General features: G+C 36.3%; 1 pseudogene; it reads left to right on the forward strand.

The window, feature by feature from the left end:
- Window positions 1-2,333: 2,333 nt before the first annotated feature.
- On the forward strand, window positions 2,334-3,606 carry LOC149166561 (UBP1-associated protein 2C-like; annotated as a pseudogene).
- Window positions 3,607-16,227: the final 12,621 nt, after the last annotated feature.

Here is a 16,227-nt window from a genome sequence, read left to right on the forward strand (position 1 = left end):
CACTCACCAGAGGTGATCAACAATGTCATGAGGGAAGTGTCAAGGAGAATGTAAGCACAAACCATGACTTCCCTCAATAAAAGCATTAAGCTCCATCAAATAATCCTACAATTGCAAGCTTAGTATAAAGAAGATGTTAATTGATAGTCACTTATATAAGTGCCTTTGGTAACAAGATATGCAAAAAAAAACATCAATACTCCATGTGCAACATGCTTGGTTAGGGTTAACAAACACCATCTAGCACTCAACCTTGATTTAAAAAGGAATAACTCTTTATTCAATATTGTGAAGAAAAAAAATTGATATGGATTAGACTAATAAAGCAACTAATGTAATAACATGATTCTAAAAGGCTAGGGAGATGAATGCCATTCACAAAGCTTTATATATTTTTATATATAAATCCTTCATAAGTGTGACTTATGGAACTCATGAAGGTTTTTTAGATTTATATGTTCTAACATTGAAGGGGCAGAGTGTGACACAAAGGGTGTTAAATGATGATTAGTGAGAAGATTGTAGTGGTGAGTAACACTCGAATATTTTAGAAGACATTATTACGCAAATGCAGATTCTCCTAGTTTTGGGGAGATTTACAAGACCATATTGGAATGAGATAGAGATACCATTCATGAGAGGCACCTTTTGCTGAGTTCTACAAATAACATTATCAACCCATCATTTAGAGGAGTTAGGACCACATGCCACACCATTTCACATGGTTGTCTATACACTTAATCCTATAATGGTGTGTGGAGAGGCTTGGGAGAGTGCCTTTGATGATTATATAGAGGCAAACGAGGAATTCAAAGCAATTATTGCAAACACGTTCACAATTGATGAGGGAAAAATACTTTGGTAACAATTTCTTTTATTTTTTTGAACTCAATGGCCTCTTTAACACATCCGATTTAATAGAGGATTGATTTCCCATAGCTTAGGAGAACCTCATTGGTTAGTGGAGGCCGCAAAGGGATGGGTTTCCAAAGCTTCGTTATTTTGTCATTAACTACTATATCGGGTTGTCAATTCCTTTGTGAACGATGGGAACAGGCTTCGCTTAGGAGAACGAAGCAGCTATTTGTAGTTCATAGAGACTGACATCACTACTCATTAAAACATGGGAACATGCTTTACTATAGAAGAGCGAGGAATTTATTTGTAGTTCATAGAACCTAACATCACTATGGAATATCACCTATATATCTGAAGGGGCCAGAAAGAAGATCGTATGTCAGTCAAGAAGATGCCTCACAGATAAATGAAGAGGTGGGTGCATCATTGCAGTTGGGATTAGGTGGTGTGTAATTGAGCATATTTGAAGATACGAATGAGTTAAAAAGTGACACTGATGATGGCATGCTTGCTGATGCCAAAGAACAAGTAGAAGATCAAACAAGATTCTTCTATTTATTACTTAAACCTGACAAATAATATCCACCGAGAACTGCAACATCTAATGGTCAATGCAACACCGCAACATTCAACAGTGCATATGCCAACATATACAACACTAAATGTTTACATTGTTAGGTGATTATTGCTTGCCCTTCAATCTAACTAATGACTGGTTGGATCCTCCACTTTTTTAATTACTGTAAAATCATTGGTCATTCTCCCATTGATGTCTGCAAGACTAAATATAAAAATTGAAAAAATTGAACATTTCAAATTGTAATGCATGGGATGTGTCATTCAATGCTATACCATGTTTGGACATAGAAGTGCACCCAACTATACTTAAAATGTATAAAATTAAAGCAACCCATTATATCAAAGACCCCAATAAGTGCAAAATTACCTCCTGGATGAGATGAGGAGATTCAATCAAACACCTGTCGTTCCATAAAGGATCATTGAGATCAGCACCATGGGACTCTAACTGCGTGGGGAGGCCTCCATCGATAACACCAAAGCTTCCCACCTACTGCAATAACTCTTCCAAGACCTTCATTCGTCCTCCACTACCAAACTTCATTGCTTACCAAAAAATTGCACACAACTAGGTTCCCCTGATCACAAAACCCTGCAGACAAAAACCCAATACTGTACTCCACGCCAAAAGTGTATTAATGCCAATGTTACCAAAGATCATGGGAGAGGTTTTAGAGGTTGGTAAGAAGTGATAAATAGGGCTTTCTAGAGTTTATGGGATGACATTAAAAAAATTTAAAATACTTCATTAAACAAGTAAGGGTGCGTATTTCCAAAGGCATTAGTTCCACAAGATAAAGATGCCATTTGTCATATCTGTGTCTAATTTTCAGGACCTACAGATTTGAAGGGTGTTCATAATGCTAGCTTTCTCACATTTCGCAAGTTGTGTGAAGATGGCATGGTGTATTGGCACGCGTCACTGGCATCCATTAAATTCCATTGAAATGTGTGGGTTTCAAATGCTTCCAACAACACACATTCGAATAGGTTTTTCATGTTGCTTGCCTGCTTACTACCATTTCTCTAAAGATGGCGTGGTCGATATAGTCATGGAAGATGCTCAGAAAATGTTGGAACCCTTCACTCAAGAGAAACTATTGGATATTCTGTAGGAGGCGGCGACACAACACCTAGACGTATTAGAGTAGGTGTGCGCCATTGCAGACAAGGATCCTGCGCAGAGAAAGTTATTCATATGTAGCCTTGGCTGGGATACAAATACAGAGTCTCTCAAGGCCTCTTTTCCTAGTTTGGGGAGCTGGAGGAAGGCATCATTATTATGGACAAGAACACTGGTAAGAGTAAGGGTTACGAATTCTTTACTTTCAAGCACATGGACGGTGCTCTTAATGCCCTAAAGGAGCCCAGCAAGAAGAACAATGGCAACATGACCGTCAGTCATTTGGACTCTGCTGGATTGCAGCCTGCCCAACTGGCGGCTAATGTCTTTGCCTTGAAAATCTATGTTGGGAATGTTCCCATGGAAATGGTAGCAAATCACTTGTTGAACCTTTTTTTCTCATTATGGGGAGATCGAAGAGGGGCCACTAGGGTTTGATAAGAAGATGGGTAGGTTGAGTGGTTTTGCGATTTTTATTTTCAAGTCAGTGGGAGCAACTAATCGTGTGTTGGAGGAGCCATGAAGACTATCGATGGCATCAGATGTTGTGTAAGTTGGTCGGAAAAGCGCAGAAGCCGAAACCCCATGGCATTAATGTTCTTGGGGAACCAAATGGGTCTGATATCAATGGCTTAAATCAGCCCAGAAATGTAATACCTTCGAACCCTGGAATGCAGTATGGTGGTATGGGGCATGGTTTTGTGAATCTGAAGCCCGGGGTTAACCAGAGTTTGAATCCAATAGGACTATCTGCACATTAGGGTTTGAGTCATCAACGGTTAGGAAATTCTGCTTTATCTGGTCTCGGAGGCCACCCAAACCCTAGTGGGATTCCTGGTAGTTCCATGAATCATCCAATGAATTCGTCTTCTATGAACCCGGGTCTCTCTTCTCATGGAGGTATGCATGGTGGGTCAGGCCAAGTCCCTACATCTTTGGGGATTGGTGGTTATGGAGGGCATGGGATTACTGCATTTCAACTTGTCTTCATGTGCAAGTGGTTTTATGATGCACAAAAGGGAATTTTCCAACCTTTTCAAAATTGATACATTTGATACTTATTTTCAGCATTCACTTTAAGTTGTAATATACACTATGGGATGATTGCAAGGTCTTAAATCAATACATCCAGATAATTTGTACTTTGGATGGCATGATCATTTAATTGCAATGTCATGAATATCACTACTTAGTGCATGCTTCATATATCAAGTGTGTCCTCTAATTTCTCACACGTAACTTTGTTACCCTTATACAAGGAAATTTGTAAGTTATTCCTATTATTTCATATCGGGGCTCTAATTTCATTTTATGTATTATATAACAGTCACCATGTTCTGAATTAGAAAGGAAATCATTTGGATGGAGGCATCATTTGATGCATTCCCACCTGAGGCCTCGTGAAATCTTCAGTCAAAGAGATGTGCACAATTCAGTTGAGTATGTATAATGCTACCAAGACTACCTATTGTAATTGTAAACCAAATCTGAAAAACTGCATTTTGGACTGTAAAAGGGTCAAAAATTAACATTGGCCTTGTGCTATAACATTGTAAATCATATTTATTGGCTATGTAATTGTACCAAGTTCATGATTTTAATACTCCATTGTAATTAATGTTCTAGAACTTGAACTAAACAAGCGAGTTTCCATGTCTAAATATATCTTTCTTATCAAAGTCTGAATCTATCTTTCTTAGTTTAGGTCCAAAATACGAGCTTTCCAACAGAAGATTGATTTAAAATGTCATTTTATTTTGTTGTTGTTTAACTGGTAGTCTTCCTTTATTGGCATACTAGTCATTCTACAATCTAATGCGGAATTATAATGCTATAGGATGTTATTCATGTCTATGTAGCAAATAGTTTAAAAATCACTTGAATTTGTTAAGTTTGTTCAAGGGCTTCAAGCGGCGCAAAAGTAGATTGCAGGGCAAAGATATGGGTAGATCCAGGTCAATGGAGATGTTGTTCATGCTTCTTATCTACATTGCACACCCCATTGCCATTGTAGATGATAAATGTGCATCTTGTAAAGCAGTCGCTGTGGAGCTGGAGGATGCACTTACTAATGAAAATCCAAAAATCACTTGGATATGTGACATCGCTTGGACTCGAGGGGTCAACGTGAAGGTAAAGTGATTGATTAAAAGTTGAGATACCAAGCCAAGTGTGGTTCAATTTCATTGAGATGGGGTCTATTTTCCAAGCCATATTTTGAGAGATAAGTCTACCATTTATTAAAGGGGTCAAATCTGCTAAGAAGGGGGTTGAATCTTCTATTATGGTTGGACAAGTTCATATTAGAAAATAGAGGTCAAGATTCTCTTGTATTCTGGCTAAGAGTGTCACATTTTAAGATTTGAGTGGATCCTCCTTGCTGGTTGAAGTGTTGTACCTGGGGAGCTGATTTTACAGAGGTTGTTGGCAGAGTTTGTCGGTCGAGTTTGTCCCTTAGTTGCTAGTCGTATTATATTGCTAGAAGACACGAGTTCTACTGAGTCATCTTTGCGTGTTTTTTTTTGAGCTAGGTCGACTTCCTCTTTGCTGGTGTGGATGGAATAAAGGTCTAAATCCTCTCCTTTCTAGTTGTTTACCATTTATGGGCACAAATTTCCATATAAATCTAAGAGGGACGAGTGGTTGTACCTTTCAGTTGTTTATGGGACTGATATTTATTCAGCTGGTAGTGTTTGTCTACCAAAAAGAGTTAGTGAACTGAGGGTTGTGGAACTCTTGGAGGGGCTATGTGAGAAAATGAAGGTCTGCACACTTGATAAGGCAGTATCAAGCAAAGTCAAATGGATCAAGTGGAAGATTGGGAATGTGCAGTGCTTAGCATAGAGAAGCAAGAAGCAAAGGCCCATGCAAAGGATATGTCAACGTTCTGTGGCAGCTAGTTATTAAGATCAAGAGTGATGTAGTTAAGGATACACATGGTAGTGATGAAAGAAGTTATAAATTGTCGGTAAAATGGAAAAAAAAAAAAATTAAATTAGTCTTAAATGAAATTAGTTCCACATAATTTTTATAATAAAAATGCTTACAAGTAATTATGAGGGTTATAAACTCTTTTAGCGAAGATTTGGGTCTAGTGGGGTTTGGGTCCATATTTTGAATCTAGGCTCTGATATCACGTGTGAAGACCAAACTATAGGTCCTCTAAGTACTACTACACTCATTCAAATAATTTCACTAATTTTCATAACAATGAAAAATTCAAGTTTATAAAACATCATAAGCATGAACATAAATTAACTTAATTTACAACATGTATAACTTGTAACAATTTATGTGCAACATGTATAACTTGTAATAATTTACATAAATAAAATAAATGACTGATAATACCTATTCCAATAGCTTAGTTGAGATTCTCCTGAGCTCCTGACTCTATTGGGATGCTCCTCTTGACTACCTGACTGGATTTGCCTCCCAACCAACTACGAATTAATTCCTAGCCTAGGGAACCTCCACAGGTTCCCTAGCCCTCCGAGCTCAAGTCTAATTGGATGTAGTGTGTCCAAGTTTAACAAACACTCTCCAGATCCAAGTTTGATCTCCCTTCTTTATCTCTCCATTCTCTCCCTTCTCTTTCTCTGCATTCCTCCCTCAAAACAAAATCCTCCAAAACAAAGCCAAGACCAAGGATTCCCCTTCTCCTTTCATCATCTTTCCCCTTTTATGTCTCTTCCTCCCATCCACCTCAACCACCTATCATTAATGTCATGACTACCCCTCATCCTTTCATTTAGTATCCTTTACTTTTCATACCATATCTTGCTCAAGTAGATTTGGGATGACATTTTGGGGATAAGATATGAATATTTAATTTGGAAATTAATTGGAGAAGACCATATCTTCTCCCAAGTAGATTTTGAGAAGACACCTTGGGATATCAATATTTAATTTGGAATAAATGGAAGGAGACCATATCCTATCCAAAATTAAATTTGAGAAGACAAGTTGGGAATTGAATAATAACAATAATAAAATTTATATCAGTAAATAAAATTACAGTTTCACAAATGTAAGTATATACCAATATTTCTTGATAATTATAAGTCAATATTTTCAGGTAATTTAAACACTAATAAAATTTGCATGATAAGATTAAGTAGGGAATTACACATTTCTAGATAATAAATTTTAATCTAATAGAAATAAGTCAAATCATGGTTTTTAAATGATATGTTAGTCCTCTTTTTTCGCGGCCTTCTAAGATATTCTCTTTTTTCTGCATTATCTACTATTGACACGTTATTTTATTTGAAATTAATATATAATAAGTATATATATATATATATATATATATGAGAGACCACACGTTTCAATTATTATTTTTTCCAAAGGAAAAATCGTAATTTTCTCAGTGCAAACAAAATTACATATAGCAGATGCTTGATAGAATTCCATCATCTAGTCAAAGACTAATGATCATGAGTTCAATACAATATAATCAAGCATGAGAAGAAAGAGTTAAAATTTTCTCAATTTCTTCTTTTTTGCCTTTCGCCATTCTCCTTGAGATGGTGAGGCAGATACAATGGCGATTTGTTGTCCTTATTCTATTCTTGGAGTTTCCTTGCCTTAATCAGAATCTTCTGATGCATGTGGTCGTTTGAAGTCGCTAGTATCCGTTGTTTCAATTATCCTTGCTAGTTGTGTTGAAGTGACCTGTAGATTGATTTGTTCTTGTATTAGTTCCTCCTTTTCCTCTTTCTCTTGAGTGTTTTGAGTGGGAATGGGAGTCTTCTCATCATCCTCTTCCTCATCTAGTTCATTTGGGGGAAATTTCCATCCTTTGGGATGCTTAGCCATCTTCTTCTTTCTTCGTGATTCCTTCTTGGCTTTAGGGTATGTGTTTTGTAGATTTCCTATTTGACGGCATGTTCTACATCTAAATGTTGTGTTCTTGAAATCTTGGAATTGAGTCCAGTTTTGCTTTTTGTGTATCAATTGTATGCGATCTGGGAGGCCCTTGCTAAGGTCCACTTCTACACATATTCAAGAAAAAGTGTAGATTGTTCCTCTAGTCTTTATGTGTTTATATTTATGTAGTGTCCTAAAATGTTCCTGATGGATTCAAATACTTGTTCTACCAAAAATGTAGAGGAATATTGTGAAGCCTTACCCATACTAGAATTCTTGATATAATCATGGTATTTGCATAAAAATCCTAGAACCATGGGGTAATGAATAGTATTGTTGATCCTGAGAACCATGGGCCTTCTTTTAGTACAAAATATATGTCCTCTTATGATGAAAACATTACAAAGAAAAACCTTTTAGAGCATAGATGAAGTTCACAGTTTGGTGTCTAATTATGGAATATCCAATGGATAAGATCCATTGGTTTTGGCCAGAAGTTGTTAAATCTGCAAATAATGGCTTCGATTGTGAAGTTTGTACACAAATCATTTGTTTCAGGAATTTCTATGTTCAGTTCTGGAACATAATTCACTTGTTCTACTATGTAGGGACTGGGAGTGTTGAGCATTTGTGTTGTCTTTGCTGGAATTGTTTGTTCTCCTTGTAGAATGTTTTTGTAGGAGAGACCACCCTTGATGTGTTCTTGGTTTGGTGCAGTACCCTTAGGTAAACTAGATCCAGCAGCCCCACCTACTATCATTGATTTACTTGATCATGCTACTACACCCCTCAGGTGCAGATTTGAGATGATGGTGGTTGTTGAATGAATGTCATAAACATGTAGATTATGTTCATCCTGCATAGATTGTTGGGTCCCTATAATACTAGTGATTACCCATTACTATTGTAGTTATACCCCTTATTTATATTGTTGTGCCCCTATTATCCCCATATTGTTATTTCTGTGCCCCATAGAATCCCTCTATTGTTATTTTTGTGGCTTTATATTATTATTGTTAGGTCGGCTGGATTATATTGTGACTCCTTAGACTCCTATATATAGAAAGGAGGTTTTGTCATTTGAATCATCCAAGAATTGTTCATTTATGTAATGTAAAGGAGGTTTCCCCCTCGAAGAGGCTGAATTCTAAGGCGTTGATCTATCTTTTCTATCTTTTCTTGAGCTGGTTTCATAACATTTGGTATCAGAGCTTTGGATTCTAGGGTTTCACTGCTCCAAACAGGTCATCGTGGCATTTTCGCTATAACTTTTTTTCTGTGATGTTTCAGAAGTCGAAAAAAAAACCCATTTGAGAAGAAATCGCGCTGAACCTTGGGTCCGAATTTCAGAGCTTTTTGCACGATATTTTCGGAGATATGATCTGAGGAAGTTGGTCTTTTTGCAGACTCCTGAATTACATTCAAAACAGGTGACCTGGGGAAAATAGTCATAACTTTCTCTCTGAGGATCGGATTGAAATTTCGTAAGAAGGTACAGAAAGAGGACGGATTGTAGTTTCTTGTATGAAGTTTTCAGATCCATAGGTCGAAACAATGACTCGTGGCACGTCGTACAAGTTTTCTCTACTGAACTAGTCTATAAGCAAGTCACTGTGGGAGATTTCACATAACTCTTCCTTGGAGAAACCAATTTGGGTCAAACTTGTGGCATTGGAAAGAGGACTCAGAAGGCTACTACAGGTCAAAATTTTAGAACGGAATGATCCAAAATTACAGAGATACATCAGATTCAATATTAGGCTTCTACAAAGTGAAAAAAGGTGTGTAGTTTTTTTTTTAAATTTTTGCATAAGCTTGGTTTGAAGGAATTCAAAGGGCATAGTAAAGCATTATTATCGGTAACTGATGCCCCGAGGAAAGAAAATGCAAACACCTAGTAAGGAACCTGAAAGCTCTAGCATGACTCATGAAGAAGAGGAAGAAATGCTACATGATATATCAAAATTACAAGAACAAGTGCAACAAATGTCACGCTCACAAAAGCTAACAGAAGCTAAGATAAATGGCGTGGAATCTAAGATAAAGGGCATGGAAGCTAAGATGGATGATTCGAACACAGATTTGAAGAGATACATGGCAGATTGGAAGACAGATTTGAAGACAGACATGGACGAATTGAAGATAAATATGAATAAGTTGCTACAAGAAATGGGCACTAAGGTGAAAGGTACTAAAGGAAACTCATGATGAGAATAAAAGAAATGTTAATCATGATTCCATAGATGCTAATGTTGGATCGAAGACTCACCATATTCCAAAAATCGATATGAGGAAGTTTGATGGCAAGGATCCCGCCACATGGATATTACAGATGGAGCAATTCTTCGATCTCAATAATGTGCAAAACACACAAAAGGTACGTATGGAAACTGTATATTTGGAACCAAATCAGTTTGTATGGTATCAATGGCTTTAAAAAATTTATCACTTGGGCAATTTTTACAGAAGAATTGATAGCACATTATGAGGATACAAAAAGCAACACTTTTTTTAGCCAATTGATAAGTCTCAAACAAAAGGGTTCAGTAATGGAGCACATTGAGGAGTTCCAAAAATTGAACATAAGGGTAAAAGATATTCCAGAGGAGCATAGGATTGATGTGTTCATAGGGTCTTTAAAGGATAATATCCAACATGATGTTCGCCTTTGGGAACCTGATTCATTAGAGAAGGCATTCAGGTTAGCAAGAAAAATGGAAAGCAAAATTATGGCAACCAGGAAGCATACCACTCACAACTATAAAGATGGAAGTGTTGTTGCCCCTAGTCTTCCACAACCTATAAGGTTGACACCACAACAATTGGAAGAAAAAAGAGCAAAAGGGCTTTGTTACAGTTGTGATAGCAAATACACTAAAGGTCATAAGTGTGCTGAGAAGAAATTATTCTACATAGATTGTGAAGAGGAAGAAGAAAAGGAGCAAGAAAGGTCAAAAGAAGAGGATATACTCCAAGAACAAAGCCTAGATGAAGAACAATAAATCCGACCATATCTTGTAATGCATTGGCGGGAATTACCACTCCTCAAACCATCAAGATAGAAGGACAAATCAAGAAGAAAAAGGTAATAGTGTTGATTGATTCAGGAAGCACCCACAATTTTATTCATTGTAGGGTAGCAAAAGAATTGAATTGCTTCCTATATCCAGCACCAGAGTGTCAAGTGATGATTGCAAATGGAGGAACAATAAATTGCTCTGGAAAGTGCCATAATATCAAGCTATCCATGGGAGAATATGTATTGACTAGCCCAATGCTTTCCATTCCAATGGGAGGTGCTGATGTTGTACTAGGAGTCCAATGGCTACAATCCTTGGGTACAATAGCTTTTAATTTTCAAGAACTTTTCATCAAATTTTCTACGGAAGGAAAGGAAGTTGAATTAAGGGGTATTGCAGGGAAACCAGGAAAGATAATCAGCTCTAATGGTATGACAAAGCTTCTAAAAAAGGAGCAAAGAGGTGTAATTGCACAATTATGTTCGCTAGATGTTTCCACATTGGAATCATCTATTTCTCCAGATCTCCAAAAAGTCCTGGACAATCATTCCAAGGTATTTGAGACTCCCAAAGGTCTCCCACCTATGCGTGATCATGATCATGCTATTCATCTGATTCCAGGAAGTGTTCCTCCAAACATCAGGCCGTACAGATATCCCTATGTCCAAAAAAGTGAAATTGAACGTATGGTTGCAGAAATGCTAGAGGCTGGTATAATTCAACCGAGTCAAAGTTCTTTCTCTGCTCCAGTAGTATTGGTGCACAAGAAGGATGGATCATGGCGCATGTGTCCGGATTATAGGGAGCTCAACAAGCTCACTATTAAAGATAAGTTCCCCATTCCTGTCATTGATGAATTACTGGATGAATTGCATGGATCAATTTACTTCACCAAGTTGGATCTTCGTTCAGGATATCATCAAATCAGAATGAAGATTGAAGACATTCCGAAAACAACATTTAGAACTCATGAGGGTCATTATGAATTTTTGGTCATGCCTTTTGGCCTTACCAATGCACCTTCAACATTTCAAGGTTTGATGAATTCAATTTTCAAACCATTCCTTAGAAAATTTGTGTTAGTATTTTTTGATGATATACTAATCTACAACAAGTCTTGGAAGGATCATGTTGAACATGTTGACAGGGTGCTACAACTATTGGAGGAGAAACAATTATATGCAAAAAGATCCAAATGTTTCTTTGGAGTCCAGGAGGTGGAATATTTGGGTCATATTGTATCTCATGAAGGAGTTAAGGTAGACCCTAGCAAAATTAAAGCCATTAAGGAATGGAAAATCCCCACATCCATAAAGCATCTGCGAGGATTTCTTGGGTTGACAGAGTATTATCGCAATTTTGTTAAGAATTATGGGAGAATAGCAGCACCTCTAACACCATTATTGAAGAAAGATGCATTTTCATGGACTCCGGAAGCAACAAAGGCCTTTGAACATCTTAAAGAGGCAATGTGCCAAGCACCGGTCTTAGCTACACCGGACTTCACAAAAACCTTTATTGTGGAATGTGATGCTTCAGGAAATGGAAATGTTGGCAATACAACATGCACTTAAGAAATGGCGACCCTACCTAATGGGAAGACACTTCAGGGTAAAAACAGATCATGATAACCTTAAATACTTTTTAGAACAAAGATTATCCTCTGAAGAGCAACAAAAGTGGGTCACAAAGATGTTGGGTTATGACTTTGAAATCATCTACAAAAAAGGGAAGCAAAATGTGGTGGCAGATGCACTCTCAAGAAAGGATGAGGATGTGGAAGCATTGTTGTGCGCCATTTCTATTATCCAACCAGATTGGATAAATGAAGCAAGGGAGGAATGGAAGAATGACGAAGAAGTGTGGGCACTTATTCGAAAGCTACAACAAGATTCCAGTACGTCTGATACATTTAGCTGGCAAAATGATTCGTTATGGTACAAAGATCGCTTATACCTCTGTAAGAATTCCCAGCTAAAACAAAAGATTCTTATGGAATTGCACACTTCTCCCTTAGGAGGGCACTCAGGATTTTTAAAAACTTACCACAGGGTTAAGAAGGAATTTTTTTGGATGGCCTTAAATCAGATATTCAAAAGTTTGTGGCGGAATGTTTGGTTTGCCAACAAAATAAAGTTGAAACAATTAAGACACCGGGTCTATTACAACCTTTATCCATTCCAAGCCAACGTTGGGAGGAGGTTTCAATGGATTTTATCACAGGTTTACCCAAGTCTGAGGGAAAAGTGTCATCATGGTGGTAGTTGACAGACTTACCAAGTATGCACACTTTTGTGCATTATCACATCCATTTAAAGCCAGTACAGTTTCTACTGCATTTATGGAAACAATTCAAAAGCTACATGGAAACCCAAAGATTATTGTAAGTGACAGAGATCCCATTTTCACTGGAAATTTTTGGACAAATTATTTTCTTGTCTTGGTACTCAGTTAGCTCATAGCTCATCTTATCATCCTCAATCTGATGGGCAAACTGAGATAGTAAACAAATGTTTGGAAGGATATCTTCGTTGCTTTGTATCTGATAAACAGACACAATGGGTCAAATGGTTGCCTCTGGCTGAATGGTGGTATAACACTTCCTTCCATACAGCAACAAAAATGACCCCATTTATGGCACTTTATGGGTATCAACCACCATCCATCACATCATATTTAAGAGAAAATTCTAAGGTTCAGGCAGTGGAACATCACATCGAACATCAACAACAAGTCCTCCAACTCTTAAAGGATAACCTCGTGTTGGCACAAAATAGAATGAAACAACAGGCAGATCAACATCGCAGTGAAAGAAGTTTTGATGTAGGTGATTGGGTATTCCTACGGCTACAACCATATAAGCAAATGTCCCTAAAGCAAGCTAAGAAGGATAATAAATTATCACCAAAGTATTATGGTCGTACAAGGTGTTGCAAAAGATTGGTACTATGGCATACAAATTGGAGCTTCCTGCAGCTTCTCGATTGCACCCAGTTTTCCATGTTTCATGTTTAAAGAAGGTTATAGGCGACAAGCTCCCAGTTCAAACAATATTGCCAGAACTTGACGAGGAAGGAAAAATTATATTGGAACCGGAAGCAGTCACAGAAACAAGAACTCGACAGCTACGAAATCGATCAATTTCAGAGTATCTTATCAAGTGGAAGAACTTATCCGCTGAAGATTCCACATGGGAGGATGAGAATTTTATGCAGAAGTATCCAGAACTACTCAAGCGTTGAGGACAACACTTTTTTGAAGGAGAGGGGCATGTTGGGTCCCTATAATACTAGTGATTACCCCATTACTATTGTAGTTATACCCCTTATTTATATTGTTGTGCCCCTATTACCCCCATATTGTTATTTCTGTGCCCCATAGAATCCCTCTATTGTTATTTTTGTGGCTTTATATTATTATTGTTAGGTCGGCTGGATTATATTGTGACTCCTTAGACTCCTATATATAGAAAGGAGGTTTTGTCATTTGAATCATCCAAGAATTGTTCATTTATGTAATGTAAAGGAGGTTGCCCCCTCGAAGAGGCTGAATTCTAAGGCGTTGATCTATCTTTTCTATCTTTTCTTGAGCTGGTTTCATAACATAGATCTTCCATATATAGAAGAAATATATGTAGATGTGTTGGGTAGCCCAACTTGTTTATGACAATCTTCTTTAGTTGAGAAACCATATCAAATTTATTTATCCACAGAATTGTTGTTTTTCCAGCAGAGGATTTTATAAATATTTGAACAGTCTTCTATTGTTTCAGCTTTTCCTGATCAAAGAGAGCATAAGATGTCGGATATGATACCGGCAGCAGATTCTGAATTGGGGGCCTAATGAAAGAGGGTTGATCCGCAAAGAGGGGAACCATTATCTAATGTCATAGGAAAAAAGCCTTAGATCTAGTCTAATCGCCCTTTGTAAGGGAAAATCTATCATGGATCATCGTTTCTTCGTGTGTTTCAATGATTTAAATTTTAACTAGAGTTATGTTCATGTCTTACTTATTCCAACATAATGGAAATTCCATATAATGTTTTCATTTGGATTTTCTATTTGGTTCATCGAATATTTTGAGCTATCCCATGGAGCCTTTAATGCTAAAATTTTTCTCTTCCTTTTGTATGTGTTATTGTTGACAGAGACAAATAGTTTAGCCTATTTAATTTTCTAACTCCATTGATTCATTTTTCAATACTAAGGTCCATCATTATAAAGCCATCAATTCAATATTTTGTTGGCCTTAGGTGGAAGAAGGAACTTTTCTAGTAATAGGATTGATACTAAATACAATGTTATAAATACAAGGACTAATATGTGACACCTTATTTTTAAATAATAGTTCAAAGTATTTGGGTAAATCTATTTTATTTTAAGAACCTCTCTGCAATGTGAGAATTTTGGTAACCCGCATATATGTTAGTTCTCTAATAAATAAACAACAATTTTCTTAGACCAATTCCCATGTTTCTTTTTGTGATATCAAAATAACATTGATCAGAATGATTGTTTCCTTTCTATTTATGTTGCATTATGTGCTATAAATATTCATAAGGGTTCCATAAAAGATCATGAATATGCTCTCATTTGTTGTGAAGAATAAAATTTAAGATTTATTTTTGATAAGCTTAAATTGACCCCACATTTTCAAAAAGGAAGGGGACCTTTAATAAGAGATCATATTAGGGATAGTGTAACCTAAATCTAAAAGAGACTATCCATGTGAATTTATGTTATGATTGAATTTTTTTTTATACTTCAAAAGGAATTTTAGAAAGAATTACTTTGATATAGGGTGAGATATATTCATATACCTTGAAAGTATCCTTTAGGAAGCATTGTCAAACTTTTATTATATGGAATTGTTATATTTTTCCAAAACATATCATGATGGAGAAAACTAACCTACCCACACATTTTCCTAAATGCTATAATGCTCAAATTCACCATTTCCTTAATGTTGTTAAACTTACTTATGCTAAAGAATGTAATCTTAGAGATAATTAATATTTTTAGTATTTATATAAAACTATGCGATTAAAGTTCAAAAGGATTATGTTTTGTTACAAACAAAAAATCTAGGGAAGTGAAAAAGGACCATGCTTATCTTTGAAGTCTTTCTTTAAGTATTCTTTCTTCAAGAAGCATATAGATTTAATTCTATATAATAAACCTTTTCCAAATTTTCATTGCTCTAGATTGCTTCAACACGATTTTTCTTCATTAGTTACATATTTTCATACCTAGATATCACATTATCTATTTTAATAGCATGGATCAAGCTTATATGATCCTACGAAAACTTATCTTCAAATTAAGTCGTGAATAATACATGAATCTATTACACTCTATTTTACAGTATTGATGAGTTACAAAATATTGGACATGTATATTTGATTTAGATCATTTAATACATACACACTTTATTTAAGTTAAGAGTTGAACTATCTTTGTGACTTCCAAACTTGCCTTCTCTATTGAACTCTTTTTACACTTAAGGTCAGGAGTTTCTGGCCATTATTGGTTTATGCTAGTTATTCAATATCTCTCATTAATAATGGTATGATATTCATCATAGCCAATATTTAAAAGAATTGTATTGCATAAAACAACTTTCGGTATTAATCTTGAAATAGGTTTCATTAGGTATGCATAAAATGTGTACCTATATATGTCATTTCCCCCTTTATTTCAAATATTTGAGCATCTTTAAACATATTTTTCTTGTTATGTGATGATGGAGAAGAGCTCAAGAACCTCTAACTCTAT

Source organism: Pinus tabuliformis, chromosome 5_1 (assembly GCF_031772625.1).
Source record: "Pinus tabuliformis cultivar Carrire ecotype Pingquan chromosome 5_1, CPIR1, whole genome shotgun sequence".
NCBI lineage: Eukaryota > Viridiplantae > Streptophyta > Pinopsida > Pinales > Pinaceae > Pinus > Pinus tabuliformis.